This window comes from Lissotriton vulgaris, chromosome 3_1 (assembly GCF_964263255.1).
Source record: "Lissotriton vulgaris chromosome 3_1, aLisVul1.2, whole genome shotgun sequence".
Classification (NCBI taxonomy): domain Eukaryota; kingdom Metazoa; phylum Chordata; class Amphibia; order Caudata; family Salamandridae; genus Lissotriton; species Lissotriton vulgaris.
In genome coordinates, this window is record NC_141689.1 from 454,156,588 (window position 1) to 454,168,448 (window position 11,861).

Genomic DNA, 11,861 nt, shown 5'->3' on the forward strand with positions numbered 1-11,861 from the left:
CTTGAGATCATGAGGGGAGTTGACAAGGGTCTTTTGGACAGTGGAGGGTTTAATCTGCTGACAAATATTACACTGCCCAACATAATCCCTAGCCTGTCTATATAAACTAGGCCACCAGTAGCATTGCCATGGTTGCATTAGTCCCTGCATGAAAGGATACCAGCTCCTCATGGGCTTCCTTGATTAAATCTACCCTTGACAGACTATTTGGTATTATTCCGCTCCTGGTATCACGACTACAGGAATGTTATCGGAATAAAGGGAAAGGAATATTTGGGAGGAAAACCTGCAGGAAGTTTCCTAGCTTGCTTGGTTGCATTTATGGCTGTTAAAACATCTGTGTCGCTCTTCGTTTCAGATCTGGTGAAGACTGCTACTCTGACAGACTGAATTACAACGTTAGCTGACAAGTCAGCCACACAGTTCCCTTTAGCATGAATTCCATCACACTGATGGTCCAAAGTAACCTTCACATCGACTAATGACAGCTTCTCTTGTAAGACAGCTACCTTTCCACACAGCTGTTTATTCTTTATAGGCTTTCAATATGAATCCTTGAATCCGTTCAAACACTAATGCTGCGAATTGATATTGTAACCTTGCACTAAGAAGGCCGAGTCAGACACAATACGTGCAGTAATTGACTTGTCAGGCTTTTGTAATGCAAGTAGCAGGGCATGTAATTCTTCTTGGTGTGTAGTACTATCACCTAAGATTTTAGTGCGGGTGAGCTGTGGATAAATTCACCATGCTTTACTAAACCTTGTACTGCCATGCAGGCTTCAGAGTATATATTAAGGGTGGCCGTAAAATCCGTTTCGCGGGCGAATTTGCGGATTTTCCGCGATTTCGTGATCCGTGAATCTCGCGAAATGGCGGTAAAATCTGCGAATCAGCGGGGACGAATTTTCAGCCAAGCAAGGGTTACAGCAGCAGGTGCAAAAGTTGAACCTAATTTCTTTGTAACCTTTTACAAAAGGGTTGCAAACAAATTAACTTCAACTTGGACACCTGCTGCTAATTGCTTCCTGGCGCCTCGTTGCCTACTTGCAACTATTCTCTGACCCTGCTCTGACCCTTGAAGCAGGGTCAGAGAATAGTTACAAGTAGGCAACGAGGCACCTGTCCAAGGAATTAAACTTCATCAGGAAGCACTTACAGATATAAAAAACAGGAAGAAGGGAGAGGATGGCAAATACACCCATTTTGAGTTGTCAGGAGGGGTTAAACTAAAAGAGACCTTTACAGCACAATTTTCATATGCATTTTGCTAAAAATAAAAAGCTATATGTTCTGTAGGGGCAACTCAGGAATCTGGCCCTTCAGAGATCCGGCCTCTCTTTCTTTCTCTCGTTCTCTCTCTCCCTCTCTTTTTCCCTCTCTTTCTCTCTCTTTCTCTCTCTTTCTATCTATCTATCTATCTATCTATCTATCTATCTATCTATCTATCTATCTATCTATCTCTATCTCCCTCTCCCATAAACGACTGCATGGGTAACTTCGCCATGCAAGCGGCTCACGAAGATGCAAAAAGCCCCGGGAACACGCAAAAAACCCCGCGAACATGCAAAAAAACCTGCGAACACGCAAAAAAACAAAAATCTGCAAATTCGCACAAATTCGCAAATTTTGCGGATCGCGAATTCGCAAATCCGCAAATTCCCGGATTGCAAATTCACAAACTTCGCCCATGCTTAGTATATATGCTCCTACCGCAGGTTGGGCAGAGTCAGCTGCATGAATGATGTGCTGGTAAGAATCTCTTGGTAATGTAGCTAGAGTTGGCGCAACATTGTGTTCGTATTGGCGAAAAGCTTGTATACGAATAGAGGGATCATACTGAAATTTTTCATCCGCTATATATAAAGAAAAGGCTCACTGTACCCATCTCGGGTGTTGGGCACGAGCATTAGGGATGCTTGACCTTGTGGCTAGCCACTATTTGGATAAAAAAAATGGGAGAAATCAGGTTATAAAAGGGATACACTCTCTCAGTGTAATGAGGCAAATAAATATGTCCAAAGTTAAGAAATACCAGCAGGGATTTCCGCATTTTCAGTGTGTCGAAGGCTACAGGGTTGCACACTTCTGGAGGACATCTGGAGCTAAACCCTTGACCTCACTGGATAACTCATATCCCAAGAAGGTCACCATCAGGTAGGCAATGTTTGATTTTCTGAAATTAATTTGGAGCCACCATGTGATGGTAATATGGTCACTACTTTGGGGACGATTCCAATCTCAGTCGGTAGGGCAGTGAATCAGGTTCGGCATTAGCGGATCCGATTCGGAGGCTGAATTTCTGTCAGAGTCGTACACGGGTCGGGACGTTGCAATACGATGCGAACAAATGCGAAATCTCCATCCAAATCTTTTCCGGGTCTGAACCGCTCCGTACGATTCGGTCGCAAGCAAACCGTGGCACACAATGGAGATGTGTCATGACCGAGCTAGTACGATGCTCGATTCGGACAGCCGGATCGAGTCGGAGCCCCTGTTACCTGCAGCCGTACGACTCGGACATTATTGGTCTCCTCAACACAGGCAAGTACGTTTCGGATGGCACCAATGCATACACACTGTAGGGGGCACACTTGTCTGCAACGTACCCATTCAGTCAATGGGAGCCCATATACGCGTCGTACGACCGGCTCCCATTGACTTCTTTGGGAGTCCAACCGAACCAAGTCCGACGGCATACGGTTGCATCGTACTCACTCGGTCAGACTGCAGGAGTTCGGGTCGGTCAGAAAACACCCCGGATCCGGCTCGGTCGGAGTGCTTTCCGGCCCAGATTGGAATTGGCCCCTTAGTCTTCTCTGGTTAGATGTTGATTCAAAATCATCACCAGTAAGATAGATATCATCAATGTATGACAGTACCTCCGGATCTGGTTGAAAGATCTCCATGATTGATGCTGAAAATGAGCCAGGACTATTCTTACAGCCCATGGGAAAATGATGGATTGAAAATTGCACTTGGTCGACACTTAAGGAGGTTAATTTCTTTAAGGCGTTTAAGTTATTTTGGCTAAAAAATCTATTAGAAATATCCAGGGACTTTTGTTTCTGAATATCAGTACCTCTCTCTTGTCCGTGTTGAACTTCAGGCAGTTGTCCTTCATCCAGTTTGTGACATCTGCCATGCAGTTGTGGAAGTTGGTCTTTGTGGTGTCTTCGGATATGGAGAGCATGAGTTGTCTGTCGTTGGCATAGGATATATTGTTGAGTCTGTGGGTTTTGCCAATGCAGGCCAAAGGAGTAATATAAGTGCTGAAGAGGGTGGGACTAAGCAAGATCCATGGGGTGCTCTACAGATGATTCCCTTGGGTTCGTAGGTGAAGGGGTAAAGGCAGACCTTTTGCATTCTTGTGGTGAGGAAAGAAGTGATCAATCTCAGGGTTGCTCTTTGGATGCCTATGTTGTGCAGCCTTGTGATGAGTGTGTCGAAGGCTGACGAGAAGTATCGAAAACTCAGTGCCACAGGTTCTCCTCAGTAGCGTATGGTTTGGATGTCATTGGTAGCCACATGAGGGCTGTCTCTGTGCTGTGGTTGTAACAGAATCTGGATTGGAAGGTGAGGAGTAGAGGATTCTGTTCCAGAGAGAGATGAGTTGTTGATTGATGGTCTTTTCCAATACTTAGGTCAGGAACAGGAGCGTGGAGATTGGTCGGTAGGTGTTGAATTTGCTGGGGTGTGCCGATGGTTTCTTTAGTATGGCATTGATTTCTGCATGCTTACAGTCATCAGGGAAGGTGGCTTTTAAGTGTGAGCGCAAAATCCGCTTGCGGATCTTGCGGATTTTCAGTAAATCCGCAATCCGCGAGCTCCCGCCTTCAAGCTTGAAGTTGTTGTAACTATTTTAGGATGGCGCCGGCAAGCTGCCAGCGCCATCCTAAAATAGTTACTAAGGGCCATATGTAGGTGGCCAAATACCGGTCGGTAACAGCCAATTTCGGCCGTTACCGACCGGTATTTGTAGTTTCAGATGTAGGGGGCCAGAAAATGACCGATTCTGTATATTTACCGAATCGGTAAATTTACCGAATCTGTAAATTACTGAATCGGTAAATGTACAGAATCGGTAATATGGGATGTTGGTGGCACTGGAAACAGTGCCACAGGCCCTTAGGAATTCGTTATTTACCATGAAATACAATGGCATGGTAAATAACGAATTTCTGTGTACATGCACATCTGTGCATGTACACCTGTGCCATGTGACACACATACATGCCCTTAGGGCATGTATGTGTGCCACATGGCACACAAGCCAGAATCAGGGGTGCAACAGGGTGTCAAAGTGACACCCTGTTCCCCTTGACAATTCGGTAAGTTTACCGAATCGGTATTTATCGATTCGGTAATTGCCATTGATTCCTATGGGCCTCAAGGCCCATAGGAATTAATGGCAATTACCGAATAAATACTGATACTGATTCGGTAATTACCAAATCATAACGATTCGGTAATTGATACCGAATATTTACCTACATGGCATTTATCGATTTGTAAATACCGAATCGGTAAAATTCGGCATTTACGATTCGGTAAATGCCATTTACCTACACATGGCCCTCAGTTAGCACCTGCTTTATTTTATCTATTAGTGCTTCCTGATGAAGCTAATTTAGTAACTATTTGAGGATGGCGCTGGCAGCTTGCCGGCGCCATCCTAAAATAGTTACAGGATGATGGACAGCTCACTCAAGGGACCCCTGCGCACATTGGTGCGATGGCATAGTAACACACACGTGGTCACTTGAGACAAAGCAGGGGCTGAAGTCGCACCTCAAATTCAGTAACGTATTCATCAGCCCAAAAACAATAGTGAGATTTGTCGTGGCTGGGCAGGTGTGCTTTCTCCCTACATATACCGTCGAAAAATTAGCTGTGATGCTGGACAGAGGCACTTGCATCCTTGACTTTCACGAGCGCAATCCCCATGCAGTTCCTATGACCAGGAGCTTCTTTATCCTCATCTGCTGCTCTGATCGGCCTCTGACCATTTATGCACACAAGAGGCACTTGAACTCGCACAGAAGACCCCCCCTCCCCCATTTAAAAAATCTTCAAATTCGCGGATCGTGAATCCGCGAAATCCGCCCATGATTAGTGGCTTTGGCAACTGCATATGTTCATGTGTACAAGTTTAAATTCCTGTAGTTTAATTCTATTGTATACGAGCCGTCTGATTAAGTGACAGGAAAAAGGGGCATATTCATTATTGAAAGACAAGGCACTAATATGCCGTAGTATTGCAATTGGACTAATATTGCTATAGTACAACATTTTGCTTCTGCTTTTAAAGGGCATTAAGCTTGTGGTTCGATGCTTAAGGGAATAACATGTGGACTAGAGAGTTCGTCCCAACCCACTTGATTTTTATATAAGTCTGGAGCTTGACTCACTGCCTATTAACTTGTGTAAATTTCCCTGATATCTTTAGGTACTATGAGAGAGAAGTCTACCCTTATGACTTCGTCCCCAGGGCTGCATCCCTAATAGAGAATGGAGGCCATTCTTCTTCCACTAAGATGATGTCATAATCATCAGACAATTGTGTCCAGAACACAGCCTTAATAATGCATGGTATGGCCCCCTCAATTTGTATGTTTAAATTGTAAAATCCATTGGGAGGCTTTAAATATTGATTTGGAGTCTCAGTCTATAGGAAGTCATACATTGGATTTCAATTCAGACACCTTTGATGCATCTCATGCACTGTTGTGACTTCTGCAGCGCTTTCTAGGAGCTCTCATGCCAAACCCTGTTTCGCAGGAGGACTTGCAGCTGGATCGGCATGTTTCTTAGAAAGTCCTCAAACTTCCTTTTTCTTTACTGGAGTCTTAAAGTCCAATCCTTTCTCTTTCATCTTTACGCTTACGTCTGCCTGGTGTCCTGCTTCGCTTTTCCTACTCTACTCCTCTTATATTCGTTACTTGGATCAGCTCCTCTTCTCTGTTCCTTTACTTTCAGTGTCCTGAAAATAACGTGAAGAGTGATATTTTTAATTTTTTTTACTTTCCTTATGTGCTATTAAGTTATAACCCCCCCACCAGATTCCCAAGAAGCGGGTGATCCAGTCATGTTTTATCCTTATATTTCTTTTTTTCTTTCCTTCCATTGCAGATTTCTCTTTAACAAAAGCTTTGGTATCATTTGCAAGTTTTAAATGTGGCTTCAAGGGTCAAATACCAAGGGTATCTCTACCTACAGAGGTTTACATTTCTGCAATTATTTTTGGTAGTTCCCATCACAATCTAGAACTGCTTTTAGTCTCTGACGTATATCCAGGACTGAAGCCTCGCCCTTGATGTTCCTTAGGATGATGGAGGATACTGTGGAAAGGTTCCCCAATAATTTCATTCCTAAATTCAGAACTGGTGCAGCTCCGTGATCATTTTGTACTTGTCTAGGTACGTCAGAGAGAAATGCCAATGAAGGTGTACTGTGTGTACTAATATAAGTGCATGCAAAGATATGGGATACACCGTTCCAAGAGTGAGCCAAATAGGGGCATATTTACAATCGATATGTTCCACAAGGAGCATCACTTTTTAGGGCACTCTGGAGGTGCAATGCTCTGCTCCATATTTACAAAGCAGCGTTAAGCCACATTGTGTGGCTTAGCGCCACTTTATAAATATTGTACGATTCATGCAGGTATGTGCGTGAAAGGGGCGTGGAGTTGGGTGTTGCTGTGGGTGTTCCACTGCCACACCAAGTGCTTTTTGACACGGCCCCAGATTTACAAGAATATGTAAATCTGAGGCACCAAAAACAACCTCCTCTGAATAGGAGGCATTATATTGGCACAACAAGGAGAAATACTTTTCTTTCTCTTTGTTTTTCCTGTTTCCATTTGTGCTGCATTCTACAGCACATATAGAAGGAGCACATCGCCTTTAAAGATTATTTATTTGCAGGAAGGTATCTCTTCATCCACATAAACATTCACCCCTGCAGCACAGATACCATTGCACCATGGTGTCTGGGTGTCTGTGTTGGCAGTACAAAGCTTATTTTCATCACCAGCACAAGGGACAACACAGGGGTGTGCCTTAATCTTGTAAATATGGCTTATGCCTGTGTCTTAGATTTAACGCAGTGCAGCTACATTACTTGCGGTGCAGCTCTGTGCCATTTCTTTGTAACTATACCCGTTAATCAGTATCCTATGTTTATCTTGTGATGTAGCATATGGATTCACTGCTTCTGACTCATTGGTCTCACAAGCAATCCAGAAAGCCGCTTTATGGACACTTTTTCCATGATAGCATTAATAGTCTGTGGACTAATAGTTTGTATGTGTGCAGGAGCAGCAGATCTAGTTATGACAGCAAGTCTAGATCTCAAAGTGCATTGTACAAACTGCATGAGTCTCTTGTGCAAAGTGACCAAGTAATTTAACCAACCTGCCACCTCAGCGTTTGTTAGGTTGTCAGGGCATGGTACAGGAATGTAGCCAGCCAAGACTAGCTACATAGCTCCATCATTGATCAGAAGCCCCAAACAGACATTTCTGTGTGCATATGGCAATTGACCACCAAACCAATTCTGGTGTTCCTGGTAAGTTAAAGGGATTTACAACTCTTGGTAGGTCCTATAGTGTTTTGGTGGATCTACTGTCCTGATGCATCATCAATAGACTTGAACGTCACCCTTTAGTAAAATGTCTCAATGACATATGTTGGATGTGCAGCTATTACAGAAGTATTTACCCCTCCCTGCCCATTTGTGACTCCTTGACCTGTGAGATGCTGAGTGGCTGCTTCCCTGCAAATTACCCTATCACAACAGCTGTTGCCATAATGAATGAATGTAATTGAAATTGGAAACAAAGAATTAGAAAACTGGCAGAATGGGCATAAACCTTTTATGAGTCAAGCTAGGTGCTCCCCTATCCCCATTAGGAGGTAACCATGATTACTATGGACATCTCCGTAATGACATAACAATGGTTCACAAGTGTGAATAGTGAAAAACCTACTCAAAGCATAATATATGAGTCCCATTTTGAGCACCAATTGTTGCGAAAGTTATGATGTAACTCTACAAGATGTGATACTGGCAAACCTAGTTCAAAGCTCCAGAGATGAATGAGAAAGACAGGGTATTGCAGCCTTGTAGAACACTATTCCATGTGTAATCAAAATAGAAGTGGGTAACTAACAATCTTATAAAATGATCAGGGGCACTGTGGTTACAGTACCAAACCTATTTTGCTATTCAAAATACCCAACATGCGCTCTACTAAGAAGAGTAAACACTTTTAAGTAAAAGCATATATTACTACAGGAACAATCTTTTTCTCAGTACATCTAAAACAACTACACAGAAACGAAGCATCAAGAAAGAACGTTATTAATATCTAGAATAAAATTAACATTTCTAACATTGTTAAAAGGTGATCTACAGCCTACCTCCCTAAAGCCTACTTCTATGTGCTATACTAAGAGAGCAAGGAAGGCAGAACTACTTGCAGTCTGGAGTTTCTTGGGGAGAAGAGAGGCATTACATAGCTTTTTGACTTCGAAGGCTCTTTTTTTATCTGTGGAGGCATGAAGACAGTATTCACCATGAAGCTCAAACACACACTGCAGTAGTAATCAGTCAGTCTTCCTCTGCGACTCAGCTTTATCAGCATCAGGCAAAATGTAGCATCTGTGAAGAACGAAGTGTGCTGGCAGTAGGTACAAAACTTTCTGGCAGCATTTCAGGTGATAATCTGGGTGAATGACCTCTCCGAACAAGTGTATATGAAAATCCTCTACACATGTTCAAAAGTAAATACATAAAATATCACAATGATGTTTGTCTTTATATTTTCAAACGTCTTTAATTCAAGATCTATAAGCCTTCTTAGCCAACACGTGTTTTGTCGCTGTTACAGGGAATTACCCCGCAAATTCTTCAGGGCTAAGTTCAGTTTCAAGTAGTCTCTTAATTTCTGCCCTGGAGATCTGAAGGGTTCTACCTAATACAGCCGGATGGGGCAGCTCTTCTAAAAGAAACTCCCTTACATTTGGAAGCATATTTAGCTTTACGGACACAAGACTAGTTGGTCTACCCCCCCAGGAGCAGAACTTATAAGAACACCTTCCGGGTTGGAATTATCACCGAAATTAAGAGACTACTTGAAACTGACCTCAGCCCTGAAGAAGTCACAGGTTAACCCCCTGTAATAGCAAAAAAACACGTGTTGGCTAAGAAGGCTTAAAGGTCTTGAATGAAAGAAATTGGAAAATATAAAGACAAGCATCATTGTGATATTTTATGTAACTATATGTATTTACTTTTGAACGTGTGCAGAGGATTTGTATACATAGCATAAGTGGTCTGCTCAATCATTCAATCAGAGTACTTGTAAAGCGCGCTACTTACCCGTGAGGGTCTCAAGGTGCTGAGGGGAGGGGGGTGCCGATATTGCTCGAAGAGCTGGCCACTGGCCACACACGTGGGGATCTGGTGGTTTTTCCCTACCTTATGCACTGTACCAGATTACCTGCTATAACTGATTTGTACTTGTGATAGACCTTTGAGCGACAATTTGCCTATTTCTGACCACCAACTGTATAACTCTCCCGACAAGTGGTCAAGTGGTAGTCCTTATATACTAAATCTTTGCAGAAATTGGAATTTCTGGCATGTTTAGTAATATCTGACATATATCAGGTGCATCAAAGTGTGTGTTTACTATGTCTAGATGTGTAACTATTTAACCTTGACATGGTTAGGAGTTGTAATTTCAACGAGAGGAATGTCCTATCAAGTATTGTATCCATGTCATTAATCAAATGATTTGACCCTTTCACAGTTCTAAAAAAGATAAAATCTGGCGATATTTGCATCTAAGGGCGTACATGACAAAGATTCTGCACAGTTCAGGAAACATAGCAACTTCCATTATGAGAGATAGGGAAGATGGCAATCTCCATTAACTATGATGGAGTCAGGAGCTATGTAAAATGAAGTCGGACCTTAGGGACTTTGCGTTACCATAACCAAATTTTTTATCAATGGAATTTAGGAAGGCTTGCCTATGGTGCGTAATTTTTTAAAAGAATAAGTGCCAGTGCATGAAGCTCTGCTCAGAAGCCGTTGACTGGTAATATTAAATGTCAGCAAACCAATTACAAAGGCTGCGTAGGTCTAAACCCACCTGATGCCTCTTTAATCCACTGCCAGACACTTCTCACTCTTGCTGGTCCCTCCTTTCTGCCTTTGTGATGGGTTTTTCTGTCTTTCTGGTTTGTCTGCTTTTCACATTCTTGCTCTTGGATAATGTCTCATGCGGAAAAATAAGCTCTAGCTCCCAAAACTGAGTGCTGTAGGCCCCACAGGCAACCACCGGCTCAAGTTTAGCACTGATTGTCTTAGCCTCCCACTTCATAAAGCTAAATTAGGCACTTAATGAATTAATCATCTGAGTTATTTTGGAAATATTTGGAAGGATGAAGCCTTTTGCTTGTCATAACTGCCCAATCTCAAACAGATTTGAAAATATAAGCAATTGAATTGTTGTGAATATTTTATGGTAATAACTCTATCTGAAATATAAACAGCATTACAAAGCATTTTAAATAAATATCAAATTAAAAGTAAAACCGTTTAGTACTGACCTTACCTATCAAATGCACTGATTCATCTATTGTAGTCTTATTTGAATTTTACTGTGCATGTACAAGTGTTCAACGGTTAAGGGCAGAATGGAATCTCTGTACCTACAAGTCCTTTATGATGAACTGGACTGAAGCGGAAATAGGAAAATAGGCAGCTGAGAACACAGCTGCAGTTTTTAATGTTAGCTGAGAACCCAACAGCAGTATCTTAGGTTATCTGAGAACACAACAGCTACATCTTTTGTTAGCAGAGAATACTGCGGAAGTGTCTGAGGTACTCAGATGGACCATCCTGGTATGGCCGCTATTGACTGAACAGGAAATGAGAAAGGTAACGCTGCACTGAGGAAACCATAATTTACCCTGATTCTCCACAGTGATGGCAGTCATAACTGCTAGACCTTATCCCCTTGGCTGGTCTCACAAATGAATTTCCTTTAGCTCTCCTAATTTTGCTATATTCATTTTCTGCTTATGCTTCTGCCCTCCCCATAACACATAGAAAAAATTGGCCCATACTTAAATGACACATTTAATTTACTGAGAAGTCCCTAGTAAATTGAATCACTTGTACTTGAAAATTAAATGCTATTAGTGGGCCTGCATGATTCATTGTGCCACCAGTAAAGTTGCACTTTGAAACACATATCAAGCTTGCCACTGCAGTCAGTTGTCCAGATTTAAACTGCCATTTTCACATGGCAAATTAAGCATTTTGCCTTTTCTAAACTTATAATTCACTCATAAAGTAGGCTCTAAAAGCTTCTTGGGCAGAATGCATGGTATTTATAAAGTAGGACATGTGGGTTTACCTTTTACCTGTCCTAACAGGGACAATCCCTGTGGACATGTTTCACTATTGTTGACTATCACTGAGATACCTTATTGTAGTTTAAAAAATTGCCACTTCAGAATGGATGAAGGCAGAAAAATATTTCTTGGATTCTTTTGAAATATAATTTAAAATTTTCTTAAGTGGTAGAGTTAAATTTTAGAAAGTTGGCATTTCCATTCCCAAACCTACAATGCCTTTCTGCCAGTAAACAAGGTCACATGACCATGGCTGTCTCATCGAAGATGGGTTCTGTATTCCACACAGGCACAAAAGGAACTTAGGTGTGACAGGATGGGCCATCCTGGCAAGATGGCCGGGAGAGAAGTTGTACTCAACACTGAATTACATTTCAAGGACCATCTGTGCTGCACACACAAAGTAACCTGGCAGTAATCTTTTGT